Genomic DNA, 23,169 nt, shown 5'->3' on the forward strand with positions numbered 1-23,169 from the left:
GAGGGACACAAGCATTTAGCCCATAGCTCCAGCTCTCTCGTGTCTCTCCAACCTGGGCTTTCTGCCCAGTCCTGCTGCCCTGAGCTTCTCAGGTCTGGCATACCACGCCATTCTATATAGAGGGGCAGGGGCTGCAAACCCAGGAAGAGTTGGTCAAGGACGGCTGGACAGGATCATTCCTGTTGATCCAGAACAAAAGCTGTCAATTCTGAGCCTTGGGGTCTTGAGGAATGCTGGAACCGGCAGCATTCAAGGGTGATGTAGGCATCTTTGTAGAAGCCCACAAGCACAAGCAAAATGGAAGGTGAGGGCCAAGTGTGAGCCAGGAAACCGTCAGGCATGGAGCCAAAAGGGCATGCAGAGGGTAGACTGAGCAGCGAGAGGCTACACGGAGCACAGTGGCCAGTGGGTGTTAGTGGATGCACTGCAGACAGACCACAACCAGGGAGATAGGCATGAGTGGGCTGGGAAGATGGGGCACATGGGAATCAGGTTGTCCCTCGGGACCAAAGTGGACAAGCATCTCGGGAGCCTCGTTGCCAGTAAGACGGTCTCCGGAGCACTTCCTGCCGGGGCAAGAACAATCTCAAGGCTCCTGGTTGCATCCTAGGGACTGGATGGGAAGAGAATGCTGGACTTCTGTGCCAGATGGACGAGGAGCCCTTCTAGACTGAGACAGTCAGGCTTGGCAAACAGGAAGTGACTCTTTGAGAAGAAAAGGGCACCTTCCCTCCCAGCAGATGCAGTTGCTTACAGTTGCAAAATGCCGCCTGTGTCTAGTCCCTTGTCAATCAAAGGAGGCTGAGTTGAATATTCAAGAGGGCTGGACACATTGGCTTAGGGCTGGCCTTCGGTCAAGAAACAGTTGGGTTTGCTTGTTGTTGTTTTTCTGAGTTGTCTATTCTTCGGAGCTGGAAACTCATCACCACTGCTGAGATATGGAAGGTTAGCATTGGGCTACCCCACTAAACAGGGGCAGTATGTGAACCCCATAGGCCTGGTGTGTAAGCACTGCGGTGGACCCAGCTAGTCCAGTAAGTGGCTGGCTGGAGGGAGGTACAAGTTGGGTAATGCTATTGAGAGGTGCTGCTGCCATAAGTCCTGTTCCAGTTGGATGGCAAGCCATATGTTACACCTTGAATACCAGAGGACAGACATCTGGTCTGTGCCTTTTAAAACTGGGTAATACTACAGCACCATGGCACTGCTTCTGAGGACTCCTGGTCCCTCTTATCAAAAGGCAAGGAGCCACCTGAGTCCAGCCACCTCAGCTCGCTCCGCAGTGAAAGTCAGTGTGTCTGTCCAGTCAGTTGCTAAGTCACCTCGGCTTCCTAATTTATCAGCCACCCCATCTGTCCACCTAGGCTTTCGTGTGAACATGTCGGTCCTGACAAGAGGCTCTTGACCTGAATCCTGCCTGGGTTGGTCTGACCAGCTAGGCCTTTTGTATATTAATCCTTTGTTCACTAGTTCTTGGGTGCTTGACATGTGCCAGGTGTCCTGCTGGGAGATGCAGAGATCATTATAACCCGGCCTCTCTCAAGGACATTACTACGCTAACAGAGAGAGCGCCATGGGAAGCAGAGGGAGTATTCATCCCTCTGGGCTGCATCCCAGAAACTATTCCCTAACTCCTCTTCCCAACAGGATCTTAACCTGTTCCAGAATCCTTTCTCCTTCCCTCCCAGGCATGCACGCATGCATGCGCGCAAGCACGCACAGAGGCATGGCCTGCTTGGGAGGTGAGGTTCAGACACGATTTCACTGATGGAGCCTGAAGCAGATGAGACAGCAGCTGAGTTTGGGGGGAGTGGAAGTCCACACTGTTACTCACTGACTGGCGGTCCCCAGCAGGGACCCCGTGGCATGCTGTGCAGTTCAGTAGCGGCGAACAGGCAGCAGTTGAGAATTTTCATTGAAGTTGCAGGGGAGCTATGAATCAATTTGAGGAGACTCGCTCTGTATAACAGTGAGGCTTTCTGTCTAAAACAGTGTATCCAAATTTATTTAGATGTTCTTAATGTTCCTTCAGAACTCAACTGATACACGCTTACTCCCAGAGCCTCTCGTCCCGCTGCGCATGACTGCTGTTCATTTCCACGGTTACAAAATGTCCTGTAGAAATATCCTACATGCGTCCATTGTGTCAACACCAGTGAACTGTCACCATCATGTGAAGGCTCGCGTTTAGGGGATACCACCATATGGAGGTCCCAATGCTAGAACAATTCAATTCCTAACAGCACTTTTTTTTTCTCTTTCATTAAGTTTCCAGAGCCATAGGACAGCTTCTAGGCTTTCGGTTTTGTTCTCCTGTCAATTTGCTTAATCCTGAAGCAATATCACCTTATCTTAATTACAATTACTTTATGAAAAAGTGTTCCTCTTGTTCCATCTTGCTTCTCCTCACGAGGGCATGGCTACCCTTAGTTTGAGCTCATCAACATAGTTTGCCAAATTCTTGGAAAAACTCTGTTGGGATTTTCATTGACATCGTAGTGTACCTATTCATACACTTGAAGAGAGTTGCTAACTTTATAATACTTTATAATACTACATTTACTTAAGTTTTCTTACTGTTCATTTAAAATTGAACTGCTATAAGTCTGACGCTACACCAAACACACGTATTCATGCCCATTAGTGTTCATCATTGTGGGAAGAAAACAATAAATACAATAAGTAGAATATATATGTATGTATGTATATATAATACACATATATAGCATAAATAGGACATGTAATATATAGGATATATATTTAATATATTTTGAGAGGTATAAAGGCAGAGATGAAATAATGTACGCTCTGTTTTTGGAAGAGCATGCTGGTCTGAAGGACACCAAGACTGTGGGTTTATTCATACTTGTTGCTTGTTGGAATAACTATAAAGAGACCAGAGGGTTAGAGTGGAGACAATAAATCCAGAAGCTGAAGATATTTTCATGGGGGAGATGAAACCCTTTCACATAGCTCAGAGGAAGGCCCTGCCCAGGAATAAGGGGTTCGGACTGCAGAGCCAGACTACCTTAGCTACTGTGCAAAGAAGCAATGAAGGGAGTATGTGAGGAATCCGTGCGGCTTTCTAATCCAGAGGAGCCTGAAGGGCTTATAACAAAGCAGCGGCGGTGGCGTCATGAGAAGTGGGCAGTGGAAAGAAGCACGGACAGGGTTTACACACACACTCGACATGCGGTATGGGGAGGCAAAGGATGCAAAGTCCAGGAGACAGACCTGAGCAGAGGAAGGAAGGATGCTGCTGCACTGGCAAGCGCGGGAAGAACGTGGCAGCAGGGGAGGAGAGTGCCAGGAGTGGCCTGGGTGTGATGGTTGAGAGCTGGACCACATCTTTCAGACATGATGCCCCACAGCCTGGTAGATAGAGGAGGCTGAGATTTAGGAGGGAGACAGCAAACAAAGCAAGGTGCTTAGAAGTCATTTGCATCGTGTCTCTCAGGAGCTCATCAGAAAGCAAGCAAATACTCAACTAGGGACACTTAGAGGTTGTTTTACAAGGGGTGAGCTTTAGAGAGATGGCAGTACACTGTGTTTCAAGCTGGGAGTGGTGGCGCTGTTATGAATTTGAGTTGTCACAGTGAGTTCTAGGCTCCCCTGGGATACTGTCAAAAATGGAGAGGGGGGGCGTGGGAGGGAGAGAGAGAGAAGTGGGGGGGGGGGGACTGGTATTGTATTGTAAGAACTAGATCACAGGGGGGAAATGTTGCTGTAACTTGGAAGTGGAGAGCTGGGTGAAAGAAGACGACTCAGGAGAAATTGCCACTGACTAAAGCTCCCTCACACACACACAGCTGAGAAAATAGTAGCCTAGTGTCACTCTGTCACTCTGTTTTGTTTTCCTCTCCTGCCACTTAGCTGTGGCCACAACCAACCAGAAGCCCAAAGGCCCGCAGACATTGGCCTTCTGGGTAGAGCCCCCACTGCGGAATAGGCCTGAAGGGTAAGGGAGGCCTGGGTGCCAGCACATTAAGTGACTTTTCCAACCAGGACCACATGAGATGACTCCGGAACGCGTGTAGATGGACAGGATCTCGGTGAGGTCCAGGACTAAACCCTGGAACATTCCTCAAGCTCCTAGGGTCAGCAAAAGAAATGGAGAAGCAGCCAGAAAGGAACGTCAACACAATATGGAGTCTGAGCAGCCAAGGGAAAAGCCAGTCCAAAAAGTGACTATTCCAGCTGGGCGGTGGTGGCGCATGCTTTTAATCCCAGCATTTGGGAGGCAGAGGCAGGCAGATCTCTATGAGTTCGAGGCCAGCCTAGTCTACAAAGTTAGTCCAGGACAGCCAAAGCTACACAGAGAAATCTTGTCTCAAAAAACCAAAAAAAAAAAAAAAAAAAAAAAAAAAAGTGACTATTCCTTGCCACCTGCTGTGGACAAGTTTAGTAGGTTCAGTAGGAGGAGGAGACATGCACACTGACCACTGGCCGCAGCAAATCCAGCCCACTGTTGACATCAATGAGGGCAAAGGTAGCGGGAGGGGCACAGCACTGAAGTGGGGCTGAGGGAGGGATTAAAGAACTGAGAAGAGGGGCTTGGGGATTTAGCTCAGTGGTAGAGCACTTAAGCACAAGGCCCTGGGTTCAATCGTCAGCTGGGGGGGGGGGGGCGGGGGAGGTGGCGCGAAGGAACTGAGAAGAGGTAAGCTGAAATTTTCTATAAATTATGGATTTACTAGTTTAGAAGGATGGAGGGAAAGGAAGGAAAGTTAGATCAAGACAAATTGCTTTTGTCGCTGTATAAGATGAAAAGAGATAATAGCATGTTTGGAAACTGATAGGAATAACCCAGCAGCAGAAGGGGAAGAAATGAATAACTCTGGAGAAAAGTGACTTGCTGTGGTGCCCTAGGAGAAGCAAGAGCGGAGCGAGCTGCTGACTCAGGAGGAGGCCCGACCTGGCCGAGGGAAGGCGCAGGCGCTGCTGGATGCAGCTGAGGCAGGTGGTTTGGGAGGATTCTCTCTTCGTTTCTTTGATTTGTCTCATTGTCAGAAAGCTCGGTCATGTGCTGAGGGGATCTGGAAAGGTTGGCGTTTGGGAAAGAGAAGGAAAAACATAACCCCTTCACTAGCTCAGCCGTCACCCAACTTCTTTGATTGTATTCCTCCTAAAATAGGTTTAAGAAACACTAATCCCTAAATATTTTAAGATTGATGCCTGAAACTGGTCACCATAAGTTAAAGCATTCGCTGTAAAGGATGTCTGTCACTTACATAACCCGTTAGAGGAATTCTGTTAGTGTAAAGTTAATATTTTAAAAACTCTTCAGAGCTCTTTATTAACAATTACAAGGTCATGAAAAACTATCTTGCTGGGTGGTGGTGGTGGTGCAAGTCTTTAATCCTAGCACTTGGGAGGCAGAGGCAGGCAGATCTCTGAGTTCAAGGCCAGCCTGGTGTATAGAGTGAGTTCCAGGACAGCCAGGACTATACAGAGAAACCATTTCTCTAAAACCAAGAGAGAGAGAGACAGAGAGAGAGAGAGAGAGAGAGAGAGAGAGAGAGAGAGAAAGAGAGAGAGAAAGAAGAGAAAGAGAGAGAGAGAGAGAGAGACTATCTTAACAAATACTTTTTAGCAATTATCAAAATAATTTTAATGATGCATTAGCAACAATGTAATTATTACTTTTTCAGCTTAACTAAACGCACAGAATTGGAAGCTAAGTTGCAATAGAGTAAATCCCCCTCCTAAACGAAAAGATTGATATAATTGATGATATGCATAGTTTAAAATTTTTTATGTATTTAAAAGAGAGAAGTGTTGTAAAAAGAGACAGAGTCTCTGCCAACTGAAATTTGGGGATTCAGGCTGATGAGCTGATAAGGTCGGTAAAGGAGCTTGTTGCCTTGCCAGGTTTGAACCCTAGGACTCACAGGATAGGAAGAGAACCAGCTCTCACAAGCTGTCCTCTGACCTCCACATGTCTGCTGTGGCAATAAAAGTAAAAAAATAAACTAAATCGGTGACAGACAATATCCACAAAGTTTCTCTTTCAAAGGAGCCTTACTTAATGTTTCTCTTGAGGAAACATTTATACATTCATTTATTCTTAAAAATTGTTGCAAAAAGTGGTTGGTTCTCAAGCCAGAAAAAAAAAAATGTAAAAATGAGCCAGGTGGTGGCAGTGGCAGTGGCAGTGCACACCTTTAATCCCATTACCCGGGACGCAGAGGCAGGCAGATCTCTGTGAGTTCAAGGCCAGCCTCAGCTACAGAAAAAGTTACAGGACAGGCAAGGCTACACAGAGAAACCCTGCTCCCACGCCCACTTCACCTCTAAAAAAAGAAAACTTGTAAAACAAATAAATAGATAAAAGGTTAGCAAGACGGCTCAGTGCCTAGAGGTCTTTATGCGCAGGCCTGGTGACCTGAGTTCAGTCTACAGATCCCACCAGGGAGCAGGAGAGAACTGACTCCCAAGACTTTTCCTGTCACCGCCACACTTGTGCCCTGACACACACATGCCTGCATACACTCATCTGATAAATTAAAAAAATAACAATAACACATAACATTCACCATGGTAACGGCTAACTGTACAGTTCCTCAGCTTTGCATGTGTTTCCACTGGCTCCTTGTTAGGTTTCTACTGCTGTGATAAAGCACTGACCAAAGCAACTTGAGGAGGAAAGGCTTCATCTCACACCTCCAGATCACAGTCTGCACCTTTGAGGGGAGTCACAGCAGGAATCCAGAGGCAGGAGCTGAGGCAGAGACCTTAGAGAAATGCTGTTTCCCGGCTTGCCCTCTATTGCTTGCTCAGCTTGCTCTATTACACAGCCTATGACCATCCGCCAATGGGTGGTCCCATCCACAGTGGCCAGGCTCTCCCATAGGAATCATTAACCAAGAAAATGCCCCACAGGCTTGACTAGAGCCTAAACATGCGTTTTCTCAGTTGAGATTCCTTCTTCCCAGATGACTCTAGCTTGTGTCAAGTTGGAAAAACAAAAACAAAAACAAGAAACCTAGCAGGCACATGTCTCAAATGGAAATTCTGTGCCTACTGAACAGTAACAACCCATTCTGCCTTCCCTAAACTCTTGTCTCTGTGGATTTTGACCATTCCAAACACTTCACATGAATCAAAGTACAGTATTTGTCCTCAGGACTGGCTGATTTCAGTTATTATAATGCCATGGGCATTTTCTCATGCTATAGCACACATCTGAATTTTTCTTTTTCTTTTTTCTTTTTTTCTTTTTGAGGGCTGGAGAGATGGCTCAGTGGTTAAAGACTGTGTCATGCTCTTGCCGAGGACCCAAGTTCATTTCTCAACGTCCGTGTCCACTACCTTAACACTGCTTTTAACTTCAGTTCCAAGGGATCTGCCACTGTTTTTTTGCCTCTACAGGCAACTGCACTTACATGCACACACCCTCACATAGATAAACACATGTATACATAATTTTTTTTAAGTAAGCTGGGTACCATAGCATATCCTGTAATCCCGGAGGCAGAGGCAGGTGGATCGATGTGAGTTTTGAGGCCAGCCTGGTCTACAAAGTGAGTCTAGGACAGCCAAGGCTACACAGAGAAATCCTGTCTCAAAAAAAAAAAATAGTTCTGAGTCTTTAAAAATATATAAGAAATAAAAAAAGACTTACATCTTATAAGCTGAACAATAACACTCCATTATGGATGTAAACGTATGTATGTACACATACATCACACTTTGCTCATCTATTCACCGGATGATGGACAGTCACATGGTTTGTACATTTTGGTAATTCTGAATAATTCTGACATAAATATATTTATATAAATATTTATTCAAATCCTTGCTTTCAGTTTTTGTAGGTTATATAGCAGAAGTGGAATTTCTGAATCACACGACCATAGTAATTTTCTGTTTGTAAATTTATTTAAAAGAAATGGGTCTAAAAGAATGTGGGCAAGAACAGGCAAGACAAATATGACATAATTGCAGAGCATTTGTAGGGCTCCACTGAGATCAGCAATCTTGAGTTTAAGATGAAACCAGTCAGCGTTTTCATATTATTTATTTCCAGGCACATTCATTTGTACAGATGAAGGTATAGGCTAGAATAAATACTAGATATAATTGTGATATGGGGCTAGTTAAGCCAATGTGTTAAAGCACGAAGAATGCAAAAGCTTTGGTGATATGCATATAATTCTAAATGATTACAGTGTGGGTCATGGAGTCAGGACTTAAAAAACATTTATAAAAATTTCCATACTGGTCTTGCAAATTTCTTATAAAAGTAATTTCTAGGATCTTCATAACTGAAAAGTGTTTAAAATGTGTTTCCAGCTTTGTTTTGTTTTGGTTTTCTCTGTGTAGCCTTGGCTGTCCTAGACTTGCTTTTTAGACCAGGTTGGCTTCGAACTCATAGTGATCCTCCTGCCTCTGCCTCCCTGAGTGCTGTGATTAAAGGAGTGTGCCACCATGCCTGGCTTCCAGCTATTTTTTATTAGAACATACAAATAAAAGTTATTTCTTTTTGGTTTTTCGAGACAGTGTTTCTCTGTGTAGCCTTGGCTGTCCTGGACTTGCTTTGTAGACCAGGCTGGCCTCAAACTCACAGCAATCCACCTGCCTCTGCTGGGATTAAAGGTGTGCGCCACCACGGCCAGCTCAAATAAAATTTATTTTTATATATTTCTCATATATCAAGGGCTTAAAAGTTGGCTTTTACTGGTTAAGGGCCTTTGTTCTTGCAAAGGACTCAGGTTCACTTTCCAGCATCTACATGGTGGTTCACAAGCATTGTGAGCCCAGTTCTAGGGGATCCGATACCCACTTCTGACTTCTGTGGGTACACACATGGTACACATACATCCATACAGGCAAAACACTAACACATAGAAAAAATAAATTAAAAATAAATGCATCATATATTAAACTAGCCTATTTTATTACTCCAAATACTGATGGTTTCCTTTACTGTTTTCTATTCTTTTTTCATTTCATTGTCTTGTTATATTGGTTAATAATTGCAGCATACTGTTGAATTTAAGATGTTACACATTATTCTTTTAGGAATGGTTTAGAATTTGTGTGTGGGAGGGCTGTAGAGATGACCCTGCCGTTCTGGAGGACATGAGTTCTAGTCTCAGCATCTACACCATGGTTCACAACCATTTGCAACCCCAGTCCCAGGGAATCTGACCCCTGCCTCTGGGCATTGCATACATATATGCAGAGAAAACACCCATACACATAAAAATAATAATAAAAAAGTATGCGTGTGTTATATGTACAAGTGTTTGTGGTTGTATGCGCACATGCACATGCGTGTAGAAGCCAGAGGAGGACTTTGGCTTCTTGTCCTGGTCCATCATTTTGTGTCAGTGGCTCTCAACCTGTGGGTCTCGACCCCTTTGGAGTTGAATGACCCTTTCATAGGGGTCGTATATCAGATACTTACATTATGATTTATAACACGGGGCAGAGGGGCAGGGGGCATTGTCATAGCGATGCTCCACCTCACTCAGCTCAAGCACACAGCTCAGCTCAGGATGCTCTCAGCAGTGTCCCCAAACCCATGGTAGTGTCCATAGTACAAGCTTTCCCCCGCGTTCCCCACCCAGGACAGCCTTCTGCCTACACAGCTGCTTGGGCTCCCATTCAGATGCAGAGACCCACACTTCTCAGGGTTAATGCCCATGGTCTTTTCTGGCTCCTCAGTCCCATTAGCGTGGACAGAACCCTGGCCACTGGGTTCTGAAAAAATACTGAAGGTATGGGATTTAAAAGAAAAAAAAAATCCTTAGCTGGACAACCAAATGGAAACAGAGAAGAAAATCAAATTCATTCACTCATAAATTAGTTTGTCATAAACCAAAGTTAAAGGTAAACAGAAGGAAGGGTCTATACAAGTGGACCCCACCTCCACCCCTCCCGCTCTGCAGCTAATCCTGGGAGTTCATTGTTATTAAACTTCTTGAACATTTCCATCACTTTGATTTTTAAAAGTCAGCAGAAGATAAAAATAATGAAGTCAAAAGTCTCCTGAAATGTGCAGCATTCCCCCGCGTCGACGGTTTTACTAATATATTCCTATGGAAGCCAGTCTCCTTGAGAGCACCTGCGTTTCTGCAGGAAGCGGTGTTTTCTGAGCACGCAGGTCGGGAATAAGGTCTCTAATCCAGAGGAAGCAGCAATGTGTGTGAAAGGACGTCTAACTGTGGGAACAGGCAGAAAGATCAGGTCCCCAAGGCTCAGGAGACCGGAGTCCTCCCCATCCCATAAGAGCCTGGGATGAGCTATGCTCATAAACAGGACAACTTTTGCCAAAATAGGACGAAGGGAGCAGCAGTTCCAGCCAACACAGTATTTTACTGCAAGTGGAAAACAGGTGGGGGGGAAAAAAACCCAACAACCTTCCTTGTCACTTCTTCTGGGAAAAGCAAAAAAATAAAGTCATGTTTTACCCTTAATTTTCCACTTTGTGGGCAAAAACAAGGAAAATTACTTCAGGGCCCTCTTGCACGTACACTGAATAATGAGCCACTTCAGGCAGCTGAGCAAGAAGCAGAGAGAGGAGCACATGTCCTTACCAGAAAGGGACAACGCTGTCATCTTCGGAATTAGGTCTTATAAAGACAGCAAAAGGGAGCTGCAGTGAGGACCGGCACCCTTGGTCAGCCAGTTGCCACGGTTGGAAAGACCGTGGAAGTTCTGAATCTGGGAGTCTGAACCGTTTCCCATCTGTCTCAGCGGGCGCTTTCTACCCACAGCTTCTAATCAGGCCATTTCACGCCAGCTTTCTCTTCTCTCTCCAGCTCTACCTTTTAAGTGCTGATTCGTTAAAAAAAAAAATTCAATAAATTTTGTGAAGTCAGCTATTAAATATGGTCCCAAATACCACTAAATCACTTATTTTCCATGGCCAGTTTCTAATTGCACATGTTTTGACATAATTTCAAGATGACCCCCTAAGGGCCCAACCCTACAGTGTATACACCCTGAGTGACCCCCTTCCCTTGAAAGTGAGATAAGACTTTTTCATATAGTTCATAGAAAGGGGTACCACTCCCATAATTGCTATGTTATACAGCAGAAGAGATTTACAGATGTAATTAAGATCTCTAATTAGTTGGCCTCTAGTTAATCAAAAGACAGATTATCTTAGGCAGGCCCAGATCTAACCAGGGGAACACTTAGAAAAAATAAGAGCAATTCAAGGGGAGGGAGGCTCGTCCTGCAGATGAGGCCAAAGCGGCAATGCTGCGACCTGTTTGCAGAGGAGGACAAATGGTAAGACCCTGCCAGCAGCCTCTGGGAGTCTCCAACCAATAGTCACTAAGAACTGGGGACTTTTCCTCAGCAACCACTGGGAGATGAGTCCTCACAAAGCCAGCGAGATGGGAAGAGAGGAACCTCAGCCTCAGACGGCGTTAGAGCCCTGGCTGACCTCTGACTGCCTCAGACGGCGTTAGAGCCCTGGCTGACTTTTGACTTCAGCTTACGGAGGCCCTGAGCAGAGGCTCAGAAAATCTTTACCCCTATTTATAATGCAAGAGAACTGAGATAAGAAATATATGTTGAGCTTGGCGGGGCAGGTTGCACGCCTTTAATCCCAGGAGAGGAGGCAGAGGCAGGCGGATCTCTGTGAGTTCAAAGCCAGCCTGTTCCACAGAGTGAATTCCAGGACAGCCAAAGCTACACAGAGAAACCCAGTCCCAAAAAAAACCCCAAACCAACCAACCAACCAACCAACCAACCAACCAACCAAACAAACAAAAAACAACTAAAAACAAAGCAAACGAACAACAACAACAAAAAAATGAAATACGTGTTATTTTAAGGCTTCAAGTTTGTAGTCATGTAAACAGAACACATGTGTCCCTTCAGCCTTAACATTTTGTGGAAACATTGCCAGTCTGAGGTTCTGACACACAGTAACAGCTTGTTAGGTAATAGGGCAGACAACGCTAATGAGCTTCATTATAAAGGAAAGCCATCTCTGTTGTCTTACTCCAGAGCATGTGGTGGCCATTCATGATGGAATTGTTGCCAGTTCCTCCCACTGGAGAAACATGGCTGCTGATATGCTATCTGTCCCTTTTGTGTTACTCTTCTTGGGTAGGCCATGTGCAGCAGGAGGTCAACTGGATGGGAACAGAAGTGATGGGTACCACTCTGGGCCAGGGCACTTGGCTCTGCGCACCTGTCTCTCCTTGGCTCTCTTCCATCTGCTGTGGAGTGTATAGATGCCTCTCATAGCCTGGCTCTCAGGGTAAAGGGATGTGGGATTCTCACTAGGTCTCTAATGCGAGTTAAGACTAACTCTCTGATATTTTAATGCCCTGTCGTCTTATGTTGTTTGTCACTGCAGCAGCACACTCACGACTGATGTAAATGGGAAAAACTGAACCATACACACAGCCCTAAACAGGCTGACACGCAGACATGAGGACCATAGGAGGACATTTATTTTTAATGTTTTCATAGACCTCATTTATTTCCTTTCATTAAAAAAGAATGGAAAAAAAAAGCGTTAAGTCAGTTTGAGTGGGCAGGAAGACACGAGAATGCCAACCATCACTCATCCTTGTTTAAAGGTGTGATAATCTGAGGTCACAATCAGCAGAGCAGTTGGCTCTTCTCTCCCCAAGGACTAGACGGATGGCCAGAGGCTGGACCCAACTGTGCTTCACACAGTTTGGACCCCTCTCACCTGTGGGTCATCAGTACAGGTGTTTTGTGGTTCTCAGATTGGTCCTTAGGTTGCTGTACAGCCACTGTTGTCCTGCTGATCAAACAAGGTGTGTGTTTGGTGCTGCCATCTTGGAGTCCCTTCTCTCCCCAAGGAAAGAGTGGGGGACAGTGTTCTTGGACAAATGCTCTTCTCCTTCTTTGGGGTTTCCACACTCCAAAGTTCTAACAGAAAGAACCACTGAAGATAGAGTCTTCATAGCCTGCCAAGATGGCCAGAGATAACCAGATAAGGTTGTATCTATCCAGTAGTGACTTCTAGACAACATAAATACATCTGAGAAAAAGAAAAACAAACTCCCAGAACTTCTCAGGAGAAAAGTAAAACATTCATCTTAAAAGAGAGAGAGGAGCCGCTGTGCGTCCAAGGATGGCTGCGTCTGGATGAGAGAGATCAGTTTCAGGGTCCTGCTGAAAACAGTTCAGATGGGTTCTCTAGCGAGCTCTAAACTTAGCTCTTAAGGCTGGAGGCTTTGCCGAAATGTTCTTTGGGAAATTAACAGAAATTCCATCCTAGCAGGTTTGGATTTTGAAGTTAAAAATACTACTGGCTCTGTGAATGGTGGGAGACTTAGAGTAGACATGGATAAATTAAGCTAACCCTATGCATGTCTTCTCAACATGTCTTCTCTGTCAGACACATAAACGCGGTGGAGCGTAAGAGACGGGCTGAGGGGTGGAAGAGATGGGCTGAGGGGTGCGAGAGGGCCCCGGACTCCAGAGTCTGGTGACACTTGAGCAGCTGTAATAATACTGACAGATGCTGTTTCTCTGAGAGTCAACTTTGATCAAAGGGACCAAGACCTGGACTTGGAACGACTACGTATTGCAATGGCTTGAACAGGAGATGCTTCTTCCCCTCCAAAGACCCCCAGCATCATGTATGAGGGGCTTAGTTACTAGCTGACAGACTTTGGAGAAGTGATGGAATGCTAAGGACCCTAAGCTAATCAATGGATTATTCCGTGGGGTATTGAAACTATGGTGGCACTTTGGGAGGTGGTTTGAAGTAGGAGGCAGGATGCAGCTAGAGAAAGCAGGTCCCTGAGGGTGTGTGTGTGTGTGTGTGTGTGTGTGTGTGTGTGTGTGTGTGTGCGCGCACGCATGCATGCTCTATTTTGCCTGATGTCCTTTTGGTGTTTTCTGGCTTCCTGTCCCTCACAAAGTGAGCTGTTCTCCTTTGCCACATCTTCATCACCACCATGGATATATGATGCTTCTGAAACCATAAGCAAACTAAACCTTTCCCCACTTTAGTTGCTTATCAGGTGTTGCCTCACAGGAAAAGCGAAACACACGTGTGCAGGGGGATGTTTTTCGATGTGACGATGTTGGCCATGCCTGCACAGTAGAAGGCAGTGGAACACTGAAGACATGACTAGCTCAGGCCAGAGGCTGTGTTTACAGTGAAAGCAAACTAGTTACGGCCATGTAGGCTGTGAGCTGAAGCACCCGAGTCAACTGCTTCACTCCCCTCATCCCCACCTTCCTCCACAGACGGCCAGTGTCCGCCTCTGGGAGCAAGGACACTGTCGGCATATTGTCCCAAGGGACACGGTTCTGGTAGTTCTAACTGGAAAGCACTTGCCTGCTGCTAGTCCTTTGCTCGTCTCTCCAAAGAGCCGGATGACCCGACTATAGCCACCACAGGCAAAGCAGTGCCTGTGTTCCTTGGATCCTATATACATTTTTCTGGAGCCATGTGGCAGAGTCGCCCGGCTAATGAGAAGAACATAAAGGAATTTCACCTTGCTCTCAGGCAGGATCCACAACACAGGTGACAACTTAGGGTGCACTGAGATGGAAAGAATTGCATCAGATTCAATAAATCAATTGGCTTACCACCAAAGAAATACTAAAACAGCTCCAGGATGTCTTTTGGGCTTAAGGCACAATTATAAAGAGATGGAGCAAAAGGGATCATTTGGGTCCTTGGAAAGAATTATTTTCTTCTGAGACCCAGTTATCGCTCCCACCTAGTTTCTCAGATTTTCTTCTAAATGGCAATGCTGACTTTTTATTAGTTAATCAATAAGACATGATACAGGACATAGTTATCATAAAATAATCACACCCTGGAGCATTTTGAGGCATGAGCCACTTGCCTCTAATCAGATTGGGTTGAGACTACCTTTAGCTAACCACACTCCTGGGAACTGCCTCCTTTCTATTATGAGTACATTGTATAATGGGGAATATACATTTCTGCAGGGAAATGGAGCTGGCAGTGTGTGCCCAGCAATCACTCCGGCTGAGATGAGGAGCATTCCTCTCTTTGAAGCAATGCCAGAGAAGGCAGCATGCCTTGACACAGGGAAACATGCGTGTGCATGTGTGTGTACATGTGTGTGCACGCATGTGTGCATCTGCATGTGTGCGTGCGAGTGTTTGTGTGTGTGTGTGTGCGAGTGTGTTTGTGTGTGTTGTGTGTTGCAAGTTTGGGATTAGATGCAAACACGCAAAGGGGACATTTGAGACTTGGCATGAGTGTTTTAAAAGTGGGACACTTCGAAGGTGAAGTGGCTTTAGGTGTCCAGGTCATAAAACCAGACATCCTTCCCAGGGGAATGGAACAAAACATTTTCTTAACTTCCTACGAAGCACGACGTTCATGTGTCCCTCAAGTATTGTCCCAGGCAAACCGGAGATGCTGCTATTAGAGTTTCCATATCTTTCTTCTTGTCCTAAGAAGCCAAACATTTGAAATCAAATGCATATATCGAAGAGTTAAAAATGGAAATGACTGGTGAGTCATGAACTACACTTTACAAAGGTGTGTGTAGTGCTTACCCTGTTAGTTCAGAATGATGGGAAAATCCACTTAAAATGTTAGGTGAATACATGCAAGTTTGCAGGGATGATTAAACTCTTAGAGCCAGAGGTCTGAATCCTGTTTTTCTACACAGAACATTCACGTTCAGAAACTTTTAACATGGGGGTAAATAAACTATTACGATGAAGTTACATATGCTAACTGCTTTTTGACAGAAGTGACATTTGCAACTAATAATGAAAGTGGGAGTTAGAGCTGGCACCCTTGCCTTACTGACAGACTTGGAAGACTAACTCCCTGGTGGCCACACAGCTCTCTCAATAAAACAAACATAATTTCAATTTTTTTTTCATGGATGATGAGAAGGTAGCATAAGAGAACAATCTCACTTTACAGATTTATTATATTAGAATGAAAATGGCTATTCTTCTTCTTCTTATTATTATTATTTTTATTATTTTGGGTTTTCAAGTCAGGGGTTCTCTGTTTTCTCTGGCTATCTTGGACTCGCTTTGTAGACCAGGTTGGCCTCGAACTCACAGAGATCTGCCCCCCTCTGCCTCTCGAGTGCTGGGATTAAAGGCATAGGCCACCAAGCTCTGCTTAAATTTAGCGTTTATATGGCAACACCACCCTTGATTGATGTGATTCTCTTGCATTGTTGGTTATTTCGAGAGCCTCGGGATGTCTGTCTTGGGTCCAACAAATGCTTCATCCTTCCTGCTATTTCATTTCCTCCAAATTCTCCTTGATCTTTGCAAAACCAGCTAGAACAGCCGGGCTCCCGGCTTGAAGGAAATGAGGCCTGGCCAGAAGGAAACTGAGCAAAGATTTGCAGTGATCATTAAAAAATTCATCTCACAGCTAGACGAAAGAGACCATCTTTAATTATTCAGCGAGCAGAAGGGCTCTCTGCCTCAGATCCCACCCAAGTTAGGGGCTGATAATGTGTTTTGTGGAAGAAAGGCTCACCTTAACGTTTCCCGATGAGGTGGCCAGGTGAAAACCTCCATTCCAACCCCAGCTGTGGGACTACCACTCACTGAGGACTGTTGCGGTGGAACAGGTCTGACAGGAGTCAGGGGAAGCTCCTTGTCTTGAGGAAGAAGAGAGATGCTTGGCTGCTCTGCCCTTTGACTGAGGTCCCAGAGACCCCCGTGTACCTTGCCCAATTAACTCCTTACAATCTCTCGTCTGACATCACCAGTCACCAAACATCTTTCTCTGAGGTTACCACACAGTGAAGTTAGGCTGCCTTCCCAGAATCCTCCATCAGTATCACTTTTGCCTCTGTGGCTCTCATGGCTCCCGAGCCTCCTTCCCGAAGCCGTCCGTGGCCAGGCATTAGCCGTTTTTCTCTTACCTTGTCCCGTTCACACTCATCTAGTCTAGGTTTCTGAAGCCTTGCCTAACTGAAAACATCTTCCCTGGTGTAGTGGCACGTACTTGTGATCTTAGAACTCAGGAGGAGGAGTGCGAGCTTGACCTATCTGAAAGACCCTATTTTGAAAAACAGGAAAACAAAATAAACGTGTGGCTTAATGACAGAGTGCCTGCTTAGCGTATGAAAAGCCCAGAGTCTCATTCCCAGAAGTGAAAAAAAAAAGTTTTAATAGTAAACATTTCCCCCTAACCACCATCTTTTGTCCCTTGTTTTCCCCTCTGAGCGAGGTGCCCACTCTCCCATCGTCAACAGTCAAGCCCGTATGTCAGATTTGGACTTCTTGTCTCCCATGGACGCTCACACCTGACAACACTGGAGCTGACTGGCCGGTGTGCTGACTCCTGTAATTCCCTGGTGTCCAAGCCGCTGGGAAATCTCAACCTCTCAATGGCCAACTGAGCCTGTGCTTTGCTGCTACCTAACAGAATAATGTCAAGCTGAAGGGACTTGGCAGATATAAAGCCCCCGATCAGCTGGCTTTTATCTAATCAAAAGAGAGCCGCCTGCAGTTGGGTCTGACCTATTCAGAAGACCCTTGTAACACTGGGTGCAGGCCTTACCAGAAAGAAGAGATGAAAACAAGGGTAGCTCCTGTATTGGAAAACAGACACACACTGCTTATGCAGAGGGCTGCTTCTAGCGGGTGCAGACGTTTGCCAGTAATCTCCATGGGCCTAGAAGACCCAAAGCTCCAAATGAGAGGATCGTCCTTGACTGACACTGTCCTTGCTGCCCATAGGATCCTGACAGGGGCTCAGCTGACCCACAGTAGTGTGTTGTTTGTGCGGGTGGCAGCACATAGGAAACATATGCTCCCGACTATTTCACCAGTACCCTTCTTGTCCTCAAAGTTCTACATTTCTGTCCATCAAATTCAAGTCTTGCCACTCTTTGACCACTATCTGCTGAGCCCCAGGACATTCCTCTACTTAATGCAAAGCCTCTGTTTTTCTAGCAAAGAGCTGCTGGACGCTCCTCTGTCCAGCTCTGGGCATGTGAAGGTGAATGGGCAGGGCTGATGCAAGGTGAAATCCCATTGATAGAGCGCACACTGAACGTGAAATTGCAAGGTGCTTTGAGGGAGACCTGCGAGGAACCCTCACCTTGTTTGGTAGAAGACGGCAGCCATACTATTCAAGCCTGAGCGACTGTGGATGCCTTCCGCCTCACCTCTTTTTTCCCTCGCTCCTCCAGGCACAGAAGTCCTGGGTTGCTTTTCTCAAAGACGCTTTTTAATGAGGCACCGCGCTTGTTGGAGGACTCTCCTTGACTCCCTAATTACATCATAGATGTAGCACACTAAATATTAATAAGGTTGTGGTGAATTTCAATTTGTCCCTTATCTAGGGACCCGAGATGTTTAAGGACTTAGGGAAAACCACAGAAGTGGTAGAGGCCGGGCCAAATCCCCTGTGCTCCAACTCCGAACCCAATCCTCCTCTCCTACCATTGCTATCTCTTTAATATTGTAACATGTCCGTGAGAACAAACAAATAAAAAAACCCGATAAACCATATTTCTAATCACGAGTATAGAGTTTATAAATATTATAGATAAATCAGATGTAGCCCCCAAAGGGAAATATTTAACCCATTTTTGGCAGTATTTTAGGAACATTTGATTAGTTTATGTGCTTAAGGCTAAGTAATATTTGGCTGCCATGTCTGATCTCACAAGCCCTCGGCTAGAAGACGAGAGTATGTTCATACTCATTAGAGTGACTTTGAAACCCGTCTCCCAAAGAGAACAGAGCACTGGCGCATGCGCCTGATGCCCCGCCCGTCTGTAACCCACCAGTAAGGCGCAGCTTCCCTCCCCTCCAGCGTTGTTTTGGGAGCCTTGTCAGTTAGTCAGGCTATTATAGCTCTTAGAAGTGGGAGCTGAAACCCAGCTAGTAGCAAACGGAGAACAGGAGAGTCATCTACTCACCTGCCTCAAGGTGGCGGGCCTATTCTGTGATCAGTCTACCATCCGGGATTTTCCTGTGGGTTCCAGGAGAGGTAGAACTGCTGAGACCATGATCTTTCTCCCCCAACTCCTCAGCCACTTCCTGCTCTTTCCCTAGAACAATCGCTCAACCAAGAACTTCTACCTCAGGGGCCTTGAAGGAACCTCTCCCCAAACAGCGAACTTCCTTGACGAATACCTGACGTGTTCTGGTGAGCAAACCACAGGAGTCACGCTGGCTGCCTTAGTTTTAGGGTTTTATTACTGTGAAGAGAGGCCATGACCACTGCAACTCTTATAGAGGAAAACCTTTAATTGGGGCTGCCTTACAGTTCAGAGGTTCAGCCCATCATCGTCAGGGCAGGAAGCATGGTGGCGTGCACGCAGACACGGTGCTGTAGGAGCTGTGAATTCCACGTCCTGATCCACTGGCAGCAGGAAAAAAACGAGCTTGAGCTTATGAGACCTCAAAACCTGTGCCCTAGCTACTCCACCAACAAAGCCACACCCACCCCAAGGCCACACCTCCTCGTGGTGCCACTCCCTATAGGCCTATGGGGGCCATTTTCTTTCAAGCCATCACAGTGGCAGACTGCCAGTCAGTCGTGGTGGCAGCATGTTCCACTGTATATTCCTTCCCCACCTGGGTGTCCTGGTCATCACTCATGAATCCCGTTGACTGAACCTCTTTGATTTACAATTGTCCTTCACTTCTCGGGGAACCTCAGCACTCGTCACCCGGAGCTGCACAAAAACCCTGAAGCACTAGTTTGTGGCCTTCACTCCAACCCTGAGGGTCCACACCCACTTCTAGGGACAAGTAGTCAGGATGATGTCATCTTTTCCAAACGAAAACCTTCTCTCCCAGGCAAGCTGAATACTAAAGCTGTGTGGAGGGCAAACGCACGCACATGGGAAGGAAGCCTGGTCTACTCCAGTGTCTTCTGGCTCCCGGCTCAGTCAGCCATGTCTTTTAAATTGGGTTTTTATTTTAGGCCCGTATCAAGGAAACCTCCTTCCAGGAGCTATTTTGGGTGAGCACTTCCGTAAAGAACGAGCAGATGCAACCTGTTTTTGAGGAACTCTCCTTTTGTGAGGGTGATTAAAATGTACGTAGACACAAAGAAACTCTGAAGGTGTAATTCTTCCATGTCCCACAAAGTCTATTTGATTTTAAACAAGAAACTTCTAGAATGAAATGATTCCCATTTCTTTCATGGATATTTAAAGTTTACAATAGTGTTTATTCTGATATCGCATCGCAAGCACGTTTGAGCACACATCAAAGTTAAAACAAATCGTACAGAAAACTCTCTATACCCTTTATCCTGATTCTTCCATTAACATTTTGCCGAGATTGTCCTATCATGTATCTATGTACCTATTTTGCTATTTATTAATGATAGCATTGCAGTTAAGAAGACATTTTAATGCTTTGGTGTAGACTAAGAAAGTATCTCATATAGGACCTTCAAGCAAAAATACATTCTAAATGCTCTCTTTTTAATCACAGAAATGGTAAATGTATGATTTGGTTTTGTAAAGCCACACTTGCCTAGTGAAAGGATCTGAAATTAGTTTTAACCCTTGTCCAAGTGAGTATTGCTTTAGTGCGGAGCTGCCACTCATTTCAGCATGTGAAAGCTGAAGACAGCACTCAGCAAAGGCTGAAGTAATATTTCTCAGAATCCCTCACCGTTTAATCATACATGGGAGAAAGTATTTTTCTTTAACGAGTGGGTAAATGTGTCTATTTATTAACATTCAAGCATAAAGTCACAAACTGAACTTGCGACAAAGCTAATGTGTTAGGTTGAACTACGTGCATTTAGCACCATGATTTATAAAGATCTCAGTCAGCTCTCTGACATGCACATTTATGTGATTTAATTACCTGAAAAGTATTGAGTTAGTCAATAAAGGCAGTATGTGTCACCCTGTGGTGCCATTTTTAATAGACCCCGCCCCCAAGAAAAAAGATGCACTTGTGAAGTAGAAGGAAACAGAAAAACCTTTTGTTTTACTATCATAAAGGTAAAATGATAACGTTGACCCATACAGTTTTTCATCTCAACTAAATTATCAAGTATTTAATGTAATTAATGAAAAGAAATGTTTGGCTTATTTGCCTAAAATGACTACTTGAGAATGCTACAGCAGAACGGCAGTGTCGATCAAACCCAAATCCCCTCCAGGAAACAGAAGATGGAAGCCCAGGCCTAGAGTGATGGACTGTATTTACAACCAAATGTGGTGACGTGGGGGTCTCTACAAACTCCAGCAAAAAGTGGTGTGGGCAATCACCAGGGGCCACAGATGTGTCTAGTCTAGTAGAGTGGAGGCTGACAAGAGCCATAGGCATCCCTCAGATCCGACAGAAGGAGACAGGGCTCAAACTCGCCCAGGGACATTTGCCGTAAGCAGAGTGTGCTGAATGGAAGATGTCAGCTGAAACCCACGAGAGTTTATCTACAACAGTGGTGGATGGTGCCTGGTGTACGGGGTGAGCCACAGAGTTAGCGTCTGTAACTGTGCGAGCCTGGTCCACACAGGACCTGACATGGCAACAAGATGGCTGATGGAGAATGAACCATGAGAAAAACGTAAACAATAGAGAGCCGGGTAAGAGAGTCCCGATGACATCAGAGAGGGAGCCAAAAGCAGGAAATTAAGAATGCATCACATCATGTTATTAGCTCTGCGAGGACCGAAAGTGACTCTGGGAAGTCAGAATCTACTTGACCTGGGTCTCCTCACAGTGGAGGAGAAGGGTTTCACCTTAAAGTAAGCAACGGGAAAACTTCAGTCAAACTCTGTGCTAGCTACGGCAACGCCCCAACAAGGGGTTAGAATAACGTCCCCCACAGTCGATGACAGCCTGTCCAGAAAGATGCCCAACCTTAGCTGACTACATCAGAATGACTTTAGAAGACACGAAGACATGACAACATAAAAAACAGATCATAAATAAAAAGTAGAAAATGAAACTCAGAAAGGATAATGAAATAAAAGGAAAAAACCATTGTAGAAATGAAGGGTAAATGAGAAAGAGCATAAGAATAAACTAGCAGAAGAAAGTGAAAAGGGAAGGTTATTACTAATTAATTAATTAATTAAAAGAGAAAGAAAGCTGAGCATGGCAGCACGGGCTCAGTGTTTTGGAGGCTTAGGCAGGACATTCATCAGTTCCAGGCGAGCTTGCTCTATGCTGTTCGGCACTAGTGTGAGATTTATACCAACCAACCAAGCAAGCATTCCACTTCTTTTTTAAAAAAATATTTTTTAATGGTTTACTTTTATTTTATGTGCATTGGTGTTTTGCTGGCATGTATATCTGTGTAAAAGTGTCAGATTCCTTGGAACTGGTGCTACAGACAGTTGTGAGCTGCCTTGTGGGTGCTGGGAATTGAACTTGATTTCCTGGAAGAAAGACAGTGCTCTTCACTGTTGAGCCATCTATCCAGCCCAGCACTTGATTTCTAAAGAGAAAAAAGAGAAGAAAAGGAAAGGAAAAAAAAGAAAAGAAGGAAGGAAAGAAGGAAGAAGCACACAAAAAATTTTTTAATGCTTTGAAAAATGTTTTAAGTAAACACAGAAGCAGAACAAAGCGCAGAGAGTGAGAGCCTTTGGAGCACTCAGTCCTAATGGGGTGTTTTCATCGAACCCCTCTCCCTCAAAAGGCTCGTGAGAAAGAGAAGGCAGAAAGAGAGTAAGAGCCCGAGGGGGATGCAGGACTCTAAGGAAACAGTGTCTTCCAGTCACAGCAAGGCTGATGTGCGTATGAACTCACAGAGACAGTGATGGCACGCACGAGAGCTACACAGGTTCAAACCAGACCAAATGCCAGCACGGAGAAGGGCAAGTGGGCACAACATCCCAGCCCTAAGCTAGAAGCTACTCACGCAGTCGTTACCCGCTGGGAAGGGAAAAATCATTTTTCTCCAGTGGAGTGTCACAGGGTATACCAACCACACTCATGGCCGGGCCAACACAAATGAACTTCATGTTTTGTTGTTGTTTGTTTGGGGGGGGGGATCATTCTTTGTTTGTTTTTGAGAGTGTGTGTGAATATGGAAGGGGAGGTGGGGAGAATCTGGAAGGAGTTGGGGGAGGAGAAAAACTATTAAAATATAGTATATGACAAAAAAAAACCCCAAAAAACAAGTGTCAGTGTCTTAATTTATTGCTAGCCAGGCATATTGAAGTACTAATAATGCAGGTAATATTAAAAACAACAGAAATGATCCAAAATCTGGTCAATAGAAGTTCTTAAAGAAAACAAAGTGGACAAACATTGAAA

At 45.2% G+C, this 23,169-nt stretch overlaps 2 long non-coding RNA genes across 2 annotated transcripts in view; both read right to left on the reverse strand.

The window, feature by feature from the left end:
- The window catches only part of LOC311609468, a 60,848-nt gene that overhangs the window by 5,522 nt on the left and 32,157 nt on the right, over positions 1 to 23,169 (reverse strand). The gene's annotated exons all lie outside the window — the stretch shown is intronic.
- On the reverse strand, positions 4,874 to 18,965 carry LOC311609470. The gene is made up of 3 exons (XR_014783397.1): positions 18,852 to 18,965; positions 10,545 to 10,785; positions 4,874 to 5,036 (listed from the first exon to the last, which is right to left on the reverse strand). It is a non-coding gene; the product is annotated as an uncharacterized lncRNA (long non-coding RNA).

Source organism: Acomys minous (genome assembly GCF_964271855.1).
Source record: "Acomys minous genome assembly, chromosome: 11".
In the NCBI taxonomy this organism is placed as follows: Eukaryota; Metazoa; Chordata; class Mammalia; order Rodentia; family Muridae; genus Acomys; species Acomys minous.